Here is a 17,500-nt window from a genome sequence, read left to right on the forward strand (position 1 = left end):
ATCTCTGTGAATACGCTTAATTATTACTATGCCATTGTAAGTGTTAGGGAACATAACCTGGTACCTAGTGTAGTCCACCAGCAAATTCTCTCACACATCCTCCAACCACTCCTCCAGTTTGGGTTGCATCTGTTGGTTCTTATTGTTATAACAGTGCCTCACTTGGATGGCTGTATAGTAGGTGTTCATCATGTATCACAAGTAATGTGTGATCTCTTCCCAGACATCGATCATAGGGAATGCTAATCTCATATTAGGTGTAATCATGAATCATGGCCAGATTCTCCTGCTCAGTACAGTTAAAGACATAGATTTGACCCAATGTTCAACAATTCCCACAGTTTGGTTGTTTGCAAAGCAGCTAACATTTTGCTGTATACAAGAGAATAACTTCAAATTAGTCAAATTGCTATTTTTTTTAAATGAGCATGCCCCATAAATGGGTATTCCCAAGTGGTACACCTGACCATTCTATGTCACACACAGGCAACTTTCAGTATTTGCTAGTGTCATGATCAGATCTCATTCTACCTAAGTACGTTCACAGGTATCTAGTTCCTGTGGTAGGTTCATAGACACTGGACATTATGAACACATTGGTAGACTATGGAATATGACAGTAGATTGCCAGCAGTGCACACAAGGTGTATGCTTCTTGCTACCCCAATAGCAATTAATTTGATTCCACAACGTTCCACCTCATGAATGAGAACTAACATAACTAGTATTTAAAAGGTGACTGGTAGCTTACTTCTGTTTCAGGAACTTGGATATTAGTATCCATGTAATCTATTACTTAGACAGATTGCGTTGTATAGATTTTGAGTAAGTGTTTCAGACATTTTAATAACTTTACATTTTTACATCTGTCCTTAGATGTGTATGTCATCCACAACTGAATGAAACTTGATGTATTTAAATAGTTCTTTGTGTCACTGTTGGATTATACTTATACTTTCACCTCGAGTTCCAGGAGATATTCTAGTATGTATGTCATCCCTGTGCTTATGTATCCATAGCAGATTTGTATGTCATCCATAACTGCATGACACTTACTATATGTTCTGCTGCTTTTACATGCCCTTATACATTGATGTTCAGAAAGCATTACTTTGTTATTAATGTAAGCATGCTTTTCATATTATTTTAAATGCAGGAATTCCTATTACTTTTTCCTATTAAGGAAATATTGTAGTGGTTCGTTGTACCTTTAGGTGTTAGCTTATATTTTACTTAACACAAAAAAGACACAATAAACCTATCTAGTCTGTCTTTTTAAGTGGATTTAACAGTGTACCTTCCCTCATCCCTGTGCATTTATATTTGCAAAATATGGGTAACCGTTTTTCCATCTGTCTTGTGCCCTGCCCCATGCCCTGCTGAGTGCATCTCTACCACAAATTCTTGAAGTCTGCTCCTTAGATATACAACTCTGTGAAAAAGTACTCTGGATGTCCAAGGAGTAATTATTCCCTACAATCTGCTGCCTGTGTCCTTTCCTTTGTTCTTGTCCTTCATGTTCAGGTTAACCTGTTCACATTCTGTTGGCATGATATTGTGCATCAATATCATAGCACTTCTGTCACTTCTGCTGTCAGCTGAGAACTGCCCTTACAATTCCTGCCTCTTATCATATTACGTTCCCTCATCCCATGGATCTTTCTGGTAGTTTTCTTCTGCATTCTTTCCAGTAATCTGATGTCCCCTTCTTCATATGGCCTCCAGAACTACATGCCATACTCAATGTGTGTTCTCACCAGGATCCTGTAATGTGGAAGGGTTACCTCTTTTCTTCTGGAATCTGTACCCCCAGCGGATACACCTCAGCCTTCTGTTAACTGAAGCCAATGCACAGTTACTCATCTCTTAGTGACCCGATCCCATGATAAACATATCCAGATTATTTTCTTGCTCTGTTGCAATCATTTCCAACTCTCAGCTTCAGTCTGGGTTGTTGTTGCATAAGAACAGTAGTTCATATTTGTATGCATGCCTTTAAAAATCCTTCCGTAGACTCTTTACGTCATCAACCAAGAATAAGATCCTGTTCCCTATTCCTTCAAATATGAATGAAACAGTGCAAAGAGATATGCAAAAACAAGGTCAAATATTCTATAAATATTCTTGGGTTATAGAAGGTCAAAGGGTATAGTTAGACACTGTTGCCCCACTATCACTGAAAATTTAGTTTCCCTGTAAAAAATCCCTGTCAAAAGCTGAAAATAATACTTATGTGAGACCAGACAACAGTCCAGGCTGCATTCTCATTGGTGTCAAGAATGCACTATCTGAGCCTCTACTGAAAATGATCAGCCACAGTCTTTCTACAGGGTTTGTTCCTATTTCCTGTACACAAGGGTGGCCCCTGTACAGACCTAGGTAATTATAGACCCAACAGCCATATACGCAAAGTCTTGGAATACATCCTACCATAACTCATTTCTACAAACATAGACAAATGAATTGATCCAGATTCTAATCAGTTTGGTTTTGTGAAAGGCAGGTCTTATCTCTTGAACCTAGTAAGCTGATTTGAAAAGGTTACAGGGGCTGTGGACAGGCTTCATTCTGTAGACAATGCTTATCTTGACTTGGCCAAGGTTTTTGACCCCCCCCCCCCCCCACATGATGGTATTATTGAAAAATTAGACAAGCTTAATCTAATCTCCTAAATTATCTACTGGGTTATAAATTGGCTATCCAGCAGATCTCAGGTTCTGAAAGTTGCTGGTTCCCTTTCTGAATATAAATTTGCAACTAGTGGGGAGCCATTGAGATTAATTATGGACCCTCTCCTGTATGGTGTGGTTGACCAGGTTTCCTGATAACTGCAAACAGAGCACTGCTATCTGCTCATCCACTGTTATAAAACAGCTCCAGAGGCTGAAATATGCACATACATGATTATCAAAATGGTTTCAAATTAAATGAAAAGTGTGCAGCATGGGAACATTTGGCAGAAGTTTGTTTTCCCATCTGATATGGTACTCCTCTTCAGGTAGATACAGTCATAAGAGACCTAAGTACTTATGTGGAAAGCATTCTCTCATTTGATCATCATGTTACCACCACAGTCAAGAAATCCTTCTATCTGGCCCATTTAATTTCCAAGGGTCATCCTACCACCATGCTCTTCTCTTATTAAACCCATCAATTAATTTAATTCCCCCTTTGGAATGTACAAATTCAAGCATATCACTCAAATGGAATGACCCCAAATTTTTCTAACGGAGAATATTAAAGATCTTAAATCTTTCAACTTCTGTGACAAGTTAGCATGACTGTTCTTATACTTGTTAGCCTACAGGTTGTTGTGAGGTAACCTGTGTCTCACTTTTTCGAGCTGTGGAAGACCAGTTCTATTTGACTTCCTATTTCTTTGCAAAACCAGTATCTCGACAAACACCCATACTAGGGACTTAAATCTGCACCAGCAAATAAACAAGACCCATTGGTAAGATATGTTCCCAAGTCAGTGTATTCCTAGGCTGTGGAATAAGTTACTACTGCAGGTCAAAGTACTACTTTGGCTACCTTAAAGGCTACTTTTGTTAAAGGACAACAACGGGATATTAAAGCAGATTGCTCAACCTGCTGTCTCTTTTAGTCCCTGTCCGTTGATACGGCCTCGAAAAATCACCCATGCAGCTTTAAGAACTAATCCACTCAACTGTTTTCCCCAGTTAGGCTTCCTACCTTTCTGTACTGTTTTACTTTCACTTTGAAAACCAAGTTGAAAAACCTCTAGCTGACTCTGAAATGATGATATCACATCTGCCAAAGTGATTTAATCCCACCTGATTTGCATGCTGTATGGAAGAGCCAGTAGACCTCCCACATTGTGATGTCAGAGCTGCCTTGCCCAGCCCACTCTTAACCTAGCAAAAATGTCAAACTATAATATCACTTTTCTGAAGAGCCCTACTGATATGTGACAAAGTACAGGAAGAAGCACAGTAACAGCTGCAAAAACTGAGCATAAATTTGCAATGACCATGCGTAGACATTAATTGCATGTTTTTACATAAGAACCAGATGTCTGTCACAATTAATCGACAACACTACATCAGATTACAAGAAGTATGCAATACCATAATTTTCTTAAATTTACACTTAAAAAAAGCATGTGGATGCAATCATGCAAGTCTGTGAAATATTTTGTGTTATAGTGCATCATTTGCTAGCTATTTAACCAAACAGGAAAGAAAAAATAAGTGGGAGTTTGATACTTTGCAAAACAGTGATTATTCCCAGAGCTATGGAGCTTGGTTCTAAATTTGACAGGAATGCAACAAAAAAGTCTCCTGCTGTAAGGATGGAAAGGCTGACAAGAAAACAGTACATTAATCTGGTCACCTGCTGTGAGCTGTCAGTTACATGCAGATAATGGGTCAAATTACCCTTAGCTCTTTGACAGCTAGGGGAAGGTAGGTGTGAAGAGGGAGGGGAGATACCTTGAAGAACTAGATTTCAGCCTTCACAAAATAAATCAAGTTAGAATTTCTAAGAAGAAAGAGCAATAAAATGCACTTTTCACTTCTGTTCTGTAGCATTTGCACTGCTTGTGTTTGAAGTAGTCATTGAAAAAGGATAAAGTTTTAACCAAAAGTAGGCAACTATAACACAGCAGTGAATGCCTGTAAAATCAGTGCACTGACAGGAGCTGTAGGGAAAACATGGCAGATCTGATGCAATTTTTTGGAGACAAACAATTCATTCTGGGATACTTAGAGGCAGACTAAATAGTCAGAATTCAATTTTTTGGAGACAAACAATTCATTCTGGGATACTTAGAGGCAGACTAAATAGTCAGAATTATTTCAAGATGCCAGACCCCATGTGGTCAGAGTCAGAAATTGCGTATAAAAATATATAAAAAGCTCTAAATAGTCCCAGAGTGGTGTTAAAATGTAGGAAACACCAAACCATGATGAAATAAATATGTTTTTTGAGTCTGTGGGTGCAGTTGTCCTTTAACAGGATAGGTAGACATGAATTTACAACAGGGTTATCATGTATATTCTTGCTTGATTTGGGAGGTGAGCACTATTAAGTGTTTGATAAGGGTGGCAATAACTTTTAAGTTTGTCTGCTAAAAGGTGTATATGGCTAGGCATCTTATCATTCCCGTGATCTCTTGCCTAGTATGTTCCTACATTCCTAAATGAAACTAGCAATCGTGGAACCTCACTCTTTAACTCTGCAAAGGGTAGTCTAATATTTGTATAAAGCATTTTCCATATCTAGAGCTGCTATCCATGAGTTCTGGTTTATGTGACGTCAGCACAAATAATTCTTTGTTGATGTAAACTGTTCAAGATGGACATGCTCAGTGATGTCCTCCACTTGCCATTTATTGAACCACACAAAAGAGTACCTTGAATAGTAATTTCTGCCATCCTGTTTTACTTGGCATCCACTACATTGCCTTTTGTATGGCAACTTTGAGGCAAGCTCTAGGGCTATGTGTAACAGTGTGTCAGTATAAAGAATGTAGGTGGGATTCCAGAAAGTCTTACACTAATCTACTAGAACGTTTTCAAAGAAATGAAAGTGGCAATGTAACAAAGAGTATTTATGCGTGATATGCATAGCTATATTAATACTTCAAGGCAGGTTTTATCCAGTGGACTATTGCAGTGTATCTTGGCTTTGCTAATATTGTGGTTATATGTACAAATATACAAGTTGTTGTAATAATTAAAGGGTCAATGTAACAAGCAGCATTTTGTGTGGGATATGCACATAAACTGCAACACTATCAAAGACAGATTGTTATCCAGTATACTAATACAGTGAATGTTGGTCTTGTTTGCCTTATGTTTACATGTAATATATATATATATATATATATATATATATATATATATATATATATATACATATATATGGATATATATCTATATTTTATATATATATATATATATATATATATATATATATATATATATATATATATATATATATAGATATAGATAGATAAGATAGATATATATAGATATATGGATCTACCTCACTTGGTCGACATTTCACATGGTCGAAAATTCATTTGGTCGACAGTTCATTTGATCGACAAGCATTTTAAGTAGGGGGCTTCGCCCCCCACACCCCCCAATGTGGGGGGGCTGTGCCCCCCACCCCCCCTAACTATATCAACTCCAGGGTTGCACAACATTGGGGAAGGGGGCAAATGCTTGTCAATCAAATGAAATGTCGACCAAGTCAGGTAGACCCAGATATATATATATATATATATATAGGTTCATAGGTAGGTACTAGGCTACCGGTCTTAGAGCCTATACAAGCCCAGCCAAAAAGGTACCCTGGCTTTTACCACCCAAGAAAATTATTTCCCTGTGCCACTGTCGAGCAGAGCCACAGAAGTGATCCCTGGGGTGAATTTTCTATTTCCCGTCCAATCATCAAGATTTTTCTTGAAGACTGCTAATGAGGAGCTTTGTTTGATATAGATAGGTAGTTTATTCCAGAGTAAGGGAAGTCTCTGGGACAGGAATCTATCCCTCCGGCATGTTCTGTTTATTGTGGTGACAAGGTTTAGGTCCCTAGAGCGTGTAGCTCAGAGGGATTGGGATTTCTTTAAGTGGAGCATGTCCAACAGCTCTGGGTTTGACATAGTTTTGTATGCTAGGCAGAGATCACCTCTGAGTAGGCGATATGTGATGGAGTAAAGCTGGAGTTTTTTGAGATGGTCTGCATAGGTCATCTGTTTGAGGCCAGTAATCCTCTTTGTGAGGTACATACCAAAAGGGGCGTTGTACTCTATAATGGGTCTAATGAGTGATGAGTAGAGGGGAACAATGACCTCTCTTTTCCTGGATGAGAAACATTTTGTGATGAGGTGTGCCACGTAGAAGGATTTCTTGACTACTGTGGCGATTTGATTATCAAAGGAGAGACTACTGTCCACCTGTGTCCCAAATTCTCTTATCACACTTTCGGTGTTAAGTATATTACCGCCTATGTTGTAGTTCATGGGTACAGAGTTTTTACCAAAGGGGATGACAGTGCGCTTTTTGGCATTGAGCTTGAGGCCATGGCTTTGACACCAGGCATCTGTCTCAGTGAGGCCCTTTTGTAGGATGTCCACATCATTAGGAGTTTCAGTTATGGTTCCTAGTTTGCAATCATCTGTGAACTTCGTTAGTGAAGTACCTTCTGTGTTAGCCTGTACTTCAGAGAAGTAGATAGGAAGCAGGGGAGGACCTAGGACTGAACCCTGTGGTACTCCACTTGTCACTGGTCTGAAGTCGGATTTGGAGTCTGCTACTTTCACAGTGTGGGTTCTGTCAGTGAGCCAGTTGGCAACCCATCTTGTGACATAGGGATTTATACCTAGTTTAGTGAGTTTATCTATAATTCCAGAGTGGGGGATGGTGTTGAAAGCGGCTTTGGTGACTGCTTCATAGAAGTCTATCAGGTTTAGGAGACATGACCTGCCTTTTGCAAATCCAAACTGGGTGGGGTCCAGAGTTTGGAGGTTACCAATGTCTTTGTTTATGAGTTCCATGATGATACATACCATGGCCTTACTGACCAGGCTCGTCAGTCTAATGGGGCGGTAGTTCCCGGGTTCCGTGGTGGCTTCCCCCTTGTGGAGTGGGATAACTGTTGCTGTGCGCCATTCAGCAGGCACAAAGCTTGAGGTGACGCTATGATTGAACATGTTACTTAGGTGGGGTGCCAGTTCATTCTGTAGTTCATGTAGAATGCAGCCTGGGATGTTGTCTGGCCCCATGGATGCTGTGTTTTTGGCTTTGGAGAGTGTGTTTTTTTCCTGTGCAGCTGTGATTACAGGAACTTTGCATTCTTCCGGTATAGAGATGGGCTCTTTAGGGGGTGAGAGGGGGGTAATGTTAGCACTGAACCTATCTGCCAGGATGTTGGCAATAGCAGTTGGGGCTGTAAATTTAGTGCCATTGTGCTATAACTCAGAGCAGATCTGAGTTTTGCCATTGAGATTCTTGACATAGCTATAGAATGCTTTGTGGTTGTCTTTAGAATCAGTGGCGATTTTATTTTCGTAACTAGCTTTGGAGGATTTTATCAGGGATCGCAGCTTCTTACTGAGGCTGAACTAGGGAGCTCCTCCACTCATGGGATTTTACTCTCTTTTGCAACAGTTTCTTCCTTCTGTTGTACACTTTGTTTATGGCAGGAGACCACCAGATTGGCTTCCTTTTTTTGGAGGATAGCATCTTGGTTCTGTTTGGGATAACACGATCCATGCACTTGTATAAGTGCTTATAAAGTGCAATTGTGTAGGATTCAGTAGTCGTAACTGTATTGTCCATCTGCATGAGTGTCATGAAGTTCACCACTTCTGTGTTAAGAAGCATGAAGTTGGCTTTGGAGAAATTTTTTACCATGGTTTTCTTAATGGGGGGTGGGGGCAGGATGTCGATATCTAGGGTAATGTGACTGTTTGAGTTTATGGTCTCGGTCTTTTGTGGTTTGGTCTACTGGTAGTTCGGGATTTTGAAGTAGACCCATATCTATAGATCTATACACCTATCTAGCGATATATCTATATATATAAACGGTTCTACCTTACATAGTCGACAGTGCAGAACACCGACAACGCAATCATCGACACCACATAATCGACAGTGCATAAACATGACACCTCATATGCCCGACAACGAAATAACCGACGGTTCACAAACACGAAACCTCATACGCTGCACATACCACAATAACAACAATCAACAAACAAAACACATACCCTGTCCAAAAACCACACACACAACACAAGCACACCAAAATCCTTACAAACCCACACTAAACCTCACATACACAACTATCTACAACCCTAACCCAAACCCTAACCCTAAGGTCCGTCACTATCGCACACTCAGCTAACCGCTAACCCTAACTCACTTAACCGCCCCTAACCCAAAGACTTTCACTACCGCACACTTACTTAACCAAGCCTAACCTAACTCACTTAACCCACCCCTATCCCCACAGACCGTCAATATCCACACTTACCTTACTTGCACCCTAATGTCCATCACTACCGCATACTTACACAGCCTTTTCTCATGTCGGTATCCTCGGTGTCGGTGCTTTCATCCGTTGGTCTTCTGCATTTTCGATCTTCTGGCGATCGCGATTGTGTTGTCGATGTTCTGCACTGTCGACTATGTAAGGTAGAACCATATAAATATATATATATATATATATATAAAAGCCTGCATTTGCACTTGTTTCCTCCCTTTCCTGTAACTAGTTTAGTCTAGATACAGATTCTTAGTTTTAGCTTATGGTTGAATCGGACCAGTGAGGCGTTGACTTCAGGTGTGGAACACCGGTCACTCATGTTGGTAATGACTAGATCTAGGATATTGTTGCTCCTGGTGGGGGTGTGGATAAGTTGATCCAGGGCATTGGAGTTTATGAATTCCAGAAAGTGTTGAGTGAAGAAGTTGGTACATGAGTAGTTTTCCCAGTTAATGGTGGGGTAGTTGAAATCGCCTATTATTAGGGTGTTTGGCTGAACCCTAATATTTTCCAGTACATCAAGAAAAGAGGAGTGGGAATCCTGGAGCATGGTGGGGGATCTGTAGCAAGCTACAATTTGGATTGCGGTTTTGCCCAGAGTCAGTATCACTTGGATAACCTCGACTGCATTATGCTGAGCAACTAGCCTGGAGGTGTGGATATCCTTAATGAATATCGACACATCTCTGCCTTTGGTGTTCCGGTCCAGGTTACATGGCCGAAAAGTGTGGTATGAGTTATATCCTGGTAGTGCAGGGGTGCTCTCTGGAGCCTTGAACCAGGTCTCAGTCACTGCACAGATATCAATGTTCTCCATTTTAAGGAGTGCTTCGAGTGAGTGCATTTTGAGATTTAGACTTCTAGCATTGAGTAGCATCACCCTCAGTTTTTGTTTATCTGATCCTGTTACGATGGTGAATTTGTCATTTGAACCTTGCCTAAAAAAGGCACTATAGGGGCGGCAAGAACCTTAGCCAGTATCTGGAATCCCAGGGGTGACAGGTGCAGGCCATCTCTGGCAATGCATCGTGGTCTTTTGACCATGTCATCCCAGGCAGACAGATACTGGATCCCTTTAGAATGACACCAGAAGCTTAGCCAATTGTTATAGGCAATCATTTTGTCCTTGTACTGCGGCATCATTCTGGGTGATGGCAGAATGCTACTCACGGCTAGGGTCATACCTGCCTGGGCTACAAGATCGGAGAGCTCTTCCATGTCTCTTTTCATGTAGTCCAGAGAGGTACGTCTCAGGTCATTCACACCAACATGGACAATGACAGAGTCATATTTGTACTTGTTGTGGAGTGACCTGAGTGAGTGGGTTATGTGGGGGATCCTGGCACCAGACAGACAGCTGACAGTAACCTTCTCCATGTTTAGCCTGGTGAGTGGGACATCAGTGTGCCTGAATGACTAGTGTGTTGGGTACGCTGCTTTGCCTTATTGACTGTGGTTGAGTGGCACACTGAGTCTGTGGGCTATGTGTCATTTGGGTTGTGTTAGGAGTTGGAGGTTGCTTGCATTTCTGCTTTGGAGGTCTCTGTTGCTTGAGCAGATTATTATTGAGAGCCTCCGTGAATGTTTTTGTGTTTCTATGTGTGGATTTTGGTGGTGTAGATTTAGTGAGACTATGTGATGAGTGTGGTGTGGTGCAAGTGTTCACCTTCTCCTCTTGACTGTCAAGTTCAGTCTTGGTTGGAGAGAGCTTTACCTCCAATTTGGCTAGATAAGTGCATCTCTCACAGGTTGTAGTGTTGGGTAGTAGGAGGAGAGGGTTGTCTGTGTACATGAGGCAATGTCTACATTGCCCCAAGATGCCCAGATTCATCAGATAGACAGGAGCGAACACTGGGAGCTGACCATTGGACATGCCTGAATAAAAAACTATTTGTACTGTAGATAAGTGAGGAAAGTGAGTACAAGAGCTGTTTTTCTCTAAGCAAGTGAGGAAAGTAAGTACCAAAACTGTTTTCCTCTAGGTAATGTGGAAGGTTGAGTGCTGTAGTAATTAGTAGGTTATTTAGTGCTTACAACAAGTTCTAAACAAGTGCAAGTGCTAAAACTAAGAATCTGTATCTAGACTAAAGTAGTTACAGGAAAGGGGGGAAACAAGTGCAAATGCAGGCTTTTATATATATATATATATATATATATATATATATATATATATATATATATATATAGATAGATGTATAGATCTATAGATATGGGTCTACTTCAAAATCCCGAACTACCAGTAGATCAAACCACAAAAGACCGAGACCATAAACTCAAACAGTCACATTCCCAAAACTGTACCACATCGAATCCCATAATACCGAAAACCGGAAAGCAAACTTTAAGTTCCTACACTCCACTGAGACAAAGATCCCAAAAAATACATAAACATTACTTCAGAGCACCACTATTACACTTCCAGTCACCACTTTTACAATTCTTCAAATCAGCACATTTATCAAAATTAAATTATCTTCTAAACAGAATACTGACAAACATTTTCGACATGCTTTCACTATACTATCTCACAAGCCAATCTGCACAGAACTATACCTAACCTCAGCAACTAACAAATAAAACCTACAGCTGTTTTTTCTCCTTCACTGTAGCAGGGGGGACTATGCCCCCCTGCAACCCCCATGTTGGGGACTGTGCCCTCCACACCCCCCACAAATTAATCGGGTCTATGACATTTCATCAGATGACTATTTAGCAAATAGCCATTCCTCAAACACGTATTTATCAAAGCCGCTCTTCATCAAATGGCAGATTTTAACTAGGGAACACAAGCAGTTGGCCAACCAAACGACCGCAAAAAAAAAAAATAAATAAAATTTAAAACCTGCCAAGGTGGGGGCTGCACCCCCACTCCCCCCAACTTAATATACCAACTCTGAGATTGCACTGCAGTGGGGAAAATGGCAAATTCCAGATGGTGGCCAACCACTGGTTCTCCCTAGTTAAAATCTGCCATTCAATGAAGAGTGGCTTTGATAAATAAGTGTTCGACGAATGGTTATTTACTGAATAGCTATTCAACGAAATGTCCTAGACCCAAATTAAATATACCAACTTTGAGATTATGATAATTTATGAAAAAGGATAAACTGTACCAATCGCTATACAAGAGTTGTCTCTTGACAGGTTAGGTCTACATTACATAAAACTGTACATACTATACCCTTTCACTTCAACAAAATGTCATTTATCATTATCAGGAAAGAAGTCTTTTTAACTACTTACCACTGTGAAAAGATACACTGACATACCACTTCTTTACCTGTTCTAAACTTTGAAACATCATAAACTTCTCCAGCGACAACGCGACCTTAGAAAGTAAACTACCCCATATTTTTTACGTGTTTACCACAGAAACTTAAAGGGACAGCACAGTATTAAGCCACTTGCTGTTTAACTTTTATTACATTTAGGTATTCTGAAATTCAGTATTTTAAAATTTTGGGAATGTGATTGTTTGAGTTTATGGTCTTGGTCTTTTGTGGTTCGGTCTACTGGTAATTCGGGATTTAAAAGTAGACGCATAGGGTTTTACTTTTCTACACAGCTACATAGATAGTGCAGGTTATGAGGGTTATTGTCAGTTTAGGAGGGTGTGAAGACACTTAAAAGTCCATGCCTAATACCTCACAATTGTCTTTTGAATACTGCCAGAACATAGGGATTGGGCCCCAACACTGTTTATAGCTATACTATGTGACTATTTCTGATGGCTACCAGGCACAGTCTCTTCATGCACACAGCCGGTGACATCAACACAGAGGAGTTAAACACTTTAGTGATACTGAAACTATGCTAATGAGCTTGAGGGAGAGAGACATGCTTCCACAAAACATGATCCCATCTCATGTAACATACATGGATTTGAAAAAAAAACAGTCTTGTAGAGAAATATGCATATGATCAGAACTTAGCACCAGAGTAAGATGTGAGTAGAGTTGCAGAAACCTAAACTTTACAGGTATGTTAAGAACGTTTCAGCTAGTTAGAGTACTATGCAGTACGCCTGTGCCTAGATACACATGTAGCTGCTTGCTACCTATGAGAATTTAGTAGGAGTCTGAGTAGTATGACATTGTGTGTCCAGTTCTGAACAGTGTATGATGTAAAGCAATGTGCAGCAGCAGCAAGTCACTAGTGATTTAGACATGATACTAATGATATGGATCGTAGAACTGGAAAGATACACTTGCACAGCACTTCTAAACAGTGCCAGCAGTTATATTCACTTTTTTCACATACCATTTTAATAGGTGTTTCTATACTTGTAAAGTGTAGATATATGTTGAGAACTGGGAAAATAAAATTGAAAATTGTGGTTAACATATTGCCCAGTTATCCGTGAGTACTTGTTCATACTTGTAGAAAAAGTTTATGTGATTACACAGCAGACGACGTGCTACACAATGTATTGACAGTGGTATGCACAAGTAACATAAAATATCTTCAACTTGCATTATGCTTACCAGACAAAGTAACAACCACATACACAATGAACTTGATAGCATTACAATATTGTCTAGGTTGCAATATTTTTTTCTTTTCCACCCACTCCTCCTCTGTACAGTGTCTCTTATAGATATTTAAGAACAGATCTTATTCAGGTATATAGAGCATTTAGAGACAACTACCTCAGGTAATGTTTGGGAGTTATCAAAAAGTAGTAGAGAATCATCAGACAACTTATGTAGAAGACTAGGACATGATTCCTAGTGCATGACTCCTCATAAAAAAGTTTCAGTAATTTCTAAAAAATAGTAATTTCTAAACAATAATGGAGCCATGGCACAGACTTCTTAGTGCTCATTACACAGGGCCAGTAAAGAGGATCTGTTATTGGTATACCGTCACGTCTTCTTTCTGGGAATGCTCTTGTCAATGATAGCATTCTTTGAAACTTAACAGCTGATATTTTATACTTTGATTGATGAAACTTACCTATTTTTTGGGGGCGACTGGTTTCCAAATGAGAACTTTTTTAATAGTAGTGGCTTTGGGTAAGAGGGTACTTTACAATATGTTTCTACCAGGCACCATTCAGATAAGTACATACTACAGCTGTTGTGTGGTATATCAACAAGCAAGGAAGGGCAGAATTTATTATATGGACGCATTGAGTATATGGACCTGAACTGCAGGATATAAAATCACTCTGCTAGGAGTTTATATACCAAACAAACACAATGCTGTGGCAATGTAACTGATGCTGGCAGTATGGTGGATCATTGTTTCTACAGATAATATCTCCCTGAAAGGATAATGACAGTGTTTTGAGTTGGTCCATATAAGACATGTCATTTAGACCTTGTATCCTTTTAGTAAGGTACCTCTGTGGGCATTCCAGTTGCTGCATGTGTCTGGACAGATACATGCAAAGGGAAGGCTATATTCAATGACTGGCCTAATAAGGGCCTAGTGAAGGAGGATAATGACATCCCTAGATCTAGACACAATCACTTTGTTTATAAACTGTGCAATATAGAAGGACTTTCTTGCAACATGAGACACGTTGTTCATAAGTCAGGTTACTGTCTATGTAAGTTCCCAAATCCCAAACAGCTGAGTCAACTCTTAGGGGCAAATTGTCAAAGTGGTAGTTTGCTGGGAGAAATGACTTAAAAAGGGTATAATAATGACTTTTTGGCATTTAGTTTTAGTCCATGATTTTGGCACAACTTGTTTATTTGGGACAAACCTTCCTGCAAGATGGCTAAGTCATTTGGGGATTCAATGATTGCTCCTAGTTTGCAGTCATCTGCAAACTTATTCAGCCAGAACCCTTTGCTATTGTCTTTTACTTCAGAAAAGTAGACACCAAACAGGAGAGGCCATGTCACAAAACCTTGGGGAATTCCACTGGTGACTGGTCTCTGTGGAGGTAACTTCCCTTTTTTTGATTATCTGCATCTTATTTGTGAGCCAATTTGCAATATAGCTGATGACATAAGGGCTTATTCCTAGTTTATTTATCTTTTCTACTATGCCTGATAAGGGAAATGTGTCAAAGGTTTTGGCGAGGTCAAGGTATGGGGTCTGTACCATTTTGCCTTCATCCATTGCTTTAGTGACCTTTTCAAAAAATCCACCAGGATGAGTAAGCATGACCTACCCTTGACGAATCCAAATTGAGATGGGTCCAGTGTTTGAAGGTTCTTTATGTCTTGACTGATAATTCCATGATAATATTTTTCATATCTTTTGACATGACATGAGAATAAGTGAACCTAAAATATCTAAAACCTTGGGAAGTCACAACTTAAAACAGTAACACTCCAAAGATTGTATAACCAACAAAAACATTGCCCCCCCCCCTCACATCCTCTGACAAAGGAGCAAGCCCCAACCCTACAGAGGTTGCACAAAGTCAGAGAAAAGTGAAGAAATGGGAAAAAATCATGAGATCTCAAAATCTAACACCAGTTAATTTAACCCGGTGACATTCTAGTTACGATATTCTGAATGTCGCTTAACTGGAGGTCAACAGACAGTAGGTTTTCCTAACACTGCTACTGTATGAACTAACTTCTCTGGCTTTAAAGTAAAGTTTGACAAAGACAATTTCTGAGTGGCAATAAACTCTGTTAGGATATATGACTTACACTTCTTGAGTACAGCAAAACATTGTATGTTTTTTCCATTAATTATGGAGCTCTGTCCCCTACTCCATTTTTCATGCCTAAAGTAATTTTATTAGTTTCTGTTAATAAACCCCATGACACAGTGGAAGAACGATTTGCATATAGTCCATGAATAGTAATAATTATATGTGTTAACCAGGCACTCCCAGTGGATCCACACTCCCTTTGCTGGGGCAACTCCATAGCAAATGTCTAGTTAAATGACTTGATAGATCACATGATAGGAAAACAGATGGTGTGAGACTGGGAATCCAGTGCAGGACTCTTGCAGAGTTTTGATCTAGCAGGATGCACTCCTAAACCTCTGACCAGTCTGCCTCAAGATGACAGGAAATGTGATCAGCTTTTCTGTCTCCTCCTTAAAGGCCAAACAAGGCATTCTTGTGAACAAGCAAATGTTTTCCAAATCAGGTTGTCCATTGTTTTGCCAACTGGTATGACAAAAGCAACAAAATTCCACCAAGCACAATCAGGTCATACTCTTCTCAGGATGTTGTCACTTCTGTTGTGTGTAGGATGTTGTCACTTCTGTTGTGTGTTTTAGGAATGTCTGTTCTCAATGCTTATGTGGTTACTTTTTTACACATTCACTAAGTGCTTTAACATAGCTGCCAAATGTAACCACTGGACAAACTTTGGTAAGGCAGGTCAACATGGCATTGTGTCTGTGTTGTCCACCTCCTTGGATTACAAATTTCTTTCAGATTCTACACAAACCTTGTAATAACTGCTGCAAAAAGTCATCCCTAAACAAAGACAGTAATGTTGTGTGAGGTGTATATAATAATGAGTAGGTGAATAAGAGGACTTTTTCTTACAGCACTCAAGATATTTACAGAGATGGTGCAATTCCAAAAATCCTAACACTTCACTACATTATACTTCTCAGAGTGTTTAGAGCATTTAAATGGGTGATGTAATATTTCTCAAGTAACTACAGGGGGTAACTAATTAGATTTTTAGAAAATGCATTAATGCATGAATGTTGGCTTTGCTTACATTATGGTTACACTCACATAATGCATACGCACATACATGTGTGTGTTTGTGTGCCTGTCTATGCAAATATTTTATACATATGTATTAGAGTAAATATATATATATATATATATATATATATATATATATATAGGTTCATAGGTAGGTACTAGGCTATCAAGCCTAGCCAGAGTGTGTCAGTTTTCGCCACCCCATTGATTAATTAATTGATCCTCTGTCAAGCAGAGCCAATGAAGTGATCCCAGGGGTGTATTTTCTGTTACCATCCACTCGTCAAGGTTTCTCTTGAACAGTGTTAGTGAGAGGCTCTGCCTGATGTAGTTTGGAATTTTGTTCCAAAGCATGGGGAGTCTCTGTAACAGGAATCTATCCCTCCAGCATGTTCTGTTTATTGTTGTGGCGAGGTTTAGCTCACTAGAGCGCATGGCTCGCAGTAACTTGGATTTCTTTAGGTGGAGCATGTCCATCAGTTCTGAGTTGGACATGGCTTTGTAAGTCAGGCAGAGATCACCTCTGAGTAAGCGATATGCCACTGAGTACAGCCGAAGTTTTTTCAGTCTGGCTGCATAGGACATATGTTTGAGGCCAGTAATCCTCTTGGTGAGGTACTTTTGTGGTCTTTCCAGTTGTTGGAAGTGTCTTGTGAGGTACATCCCAAATGGGGCATTGTACTCTATGATGGGTCTAATGAGTGACGAGTAGAGGGGCACTATAATCTCTTTATTTCTAGATGCGAACCCTTTAGTAATTAGATGGGCCACATAGAAGGATTTCCTAACTACTTTGGCAATATGATTGTCAAAGGAGAGATTACTATCTACCTA

The sequence above is a fragment of the Protopterus annectens genome, chromosome 2.part1, assembly GCF_019279795.1.
Source record: "Protopterus annectens isolate FY-2018-M chromosome 2.part1, PAN1.0, whole genome shotgun sequence".
In the NCBI taxonomy this organism is placed as follows: Eukaryota; Metazoa; Chordata; order Ceratodontiformes; family Protopteridae; genus Protopterus; species Protopterus annectens.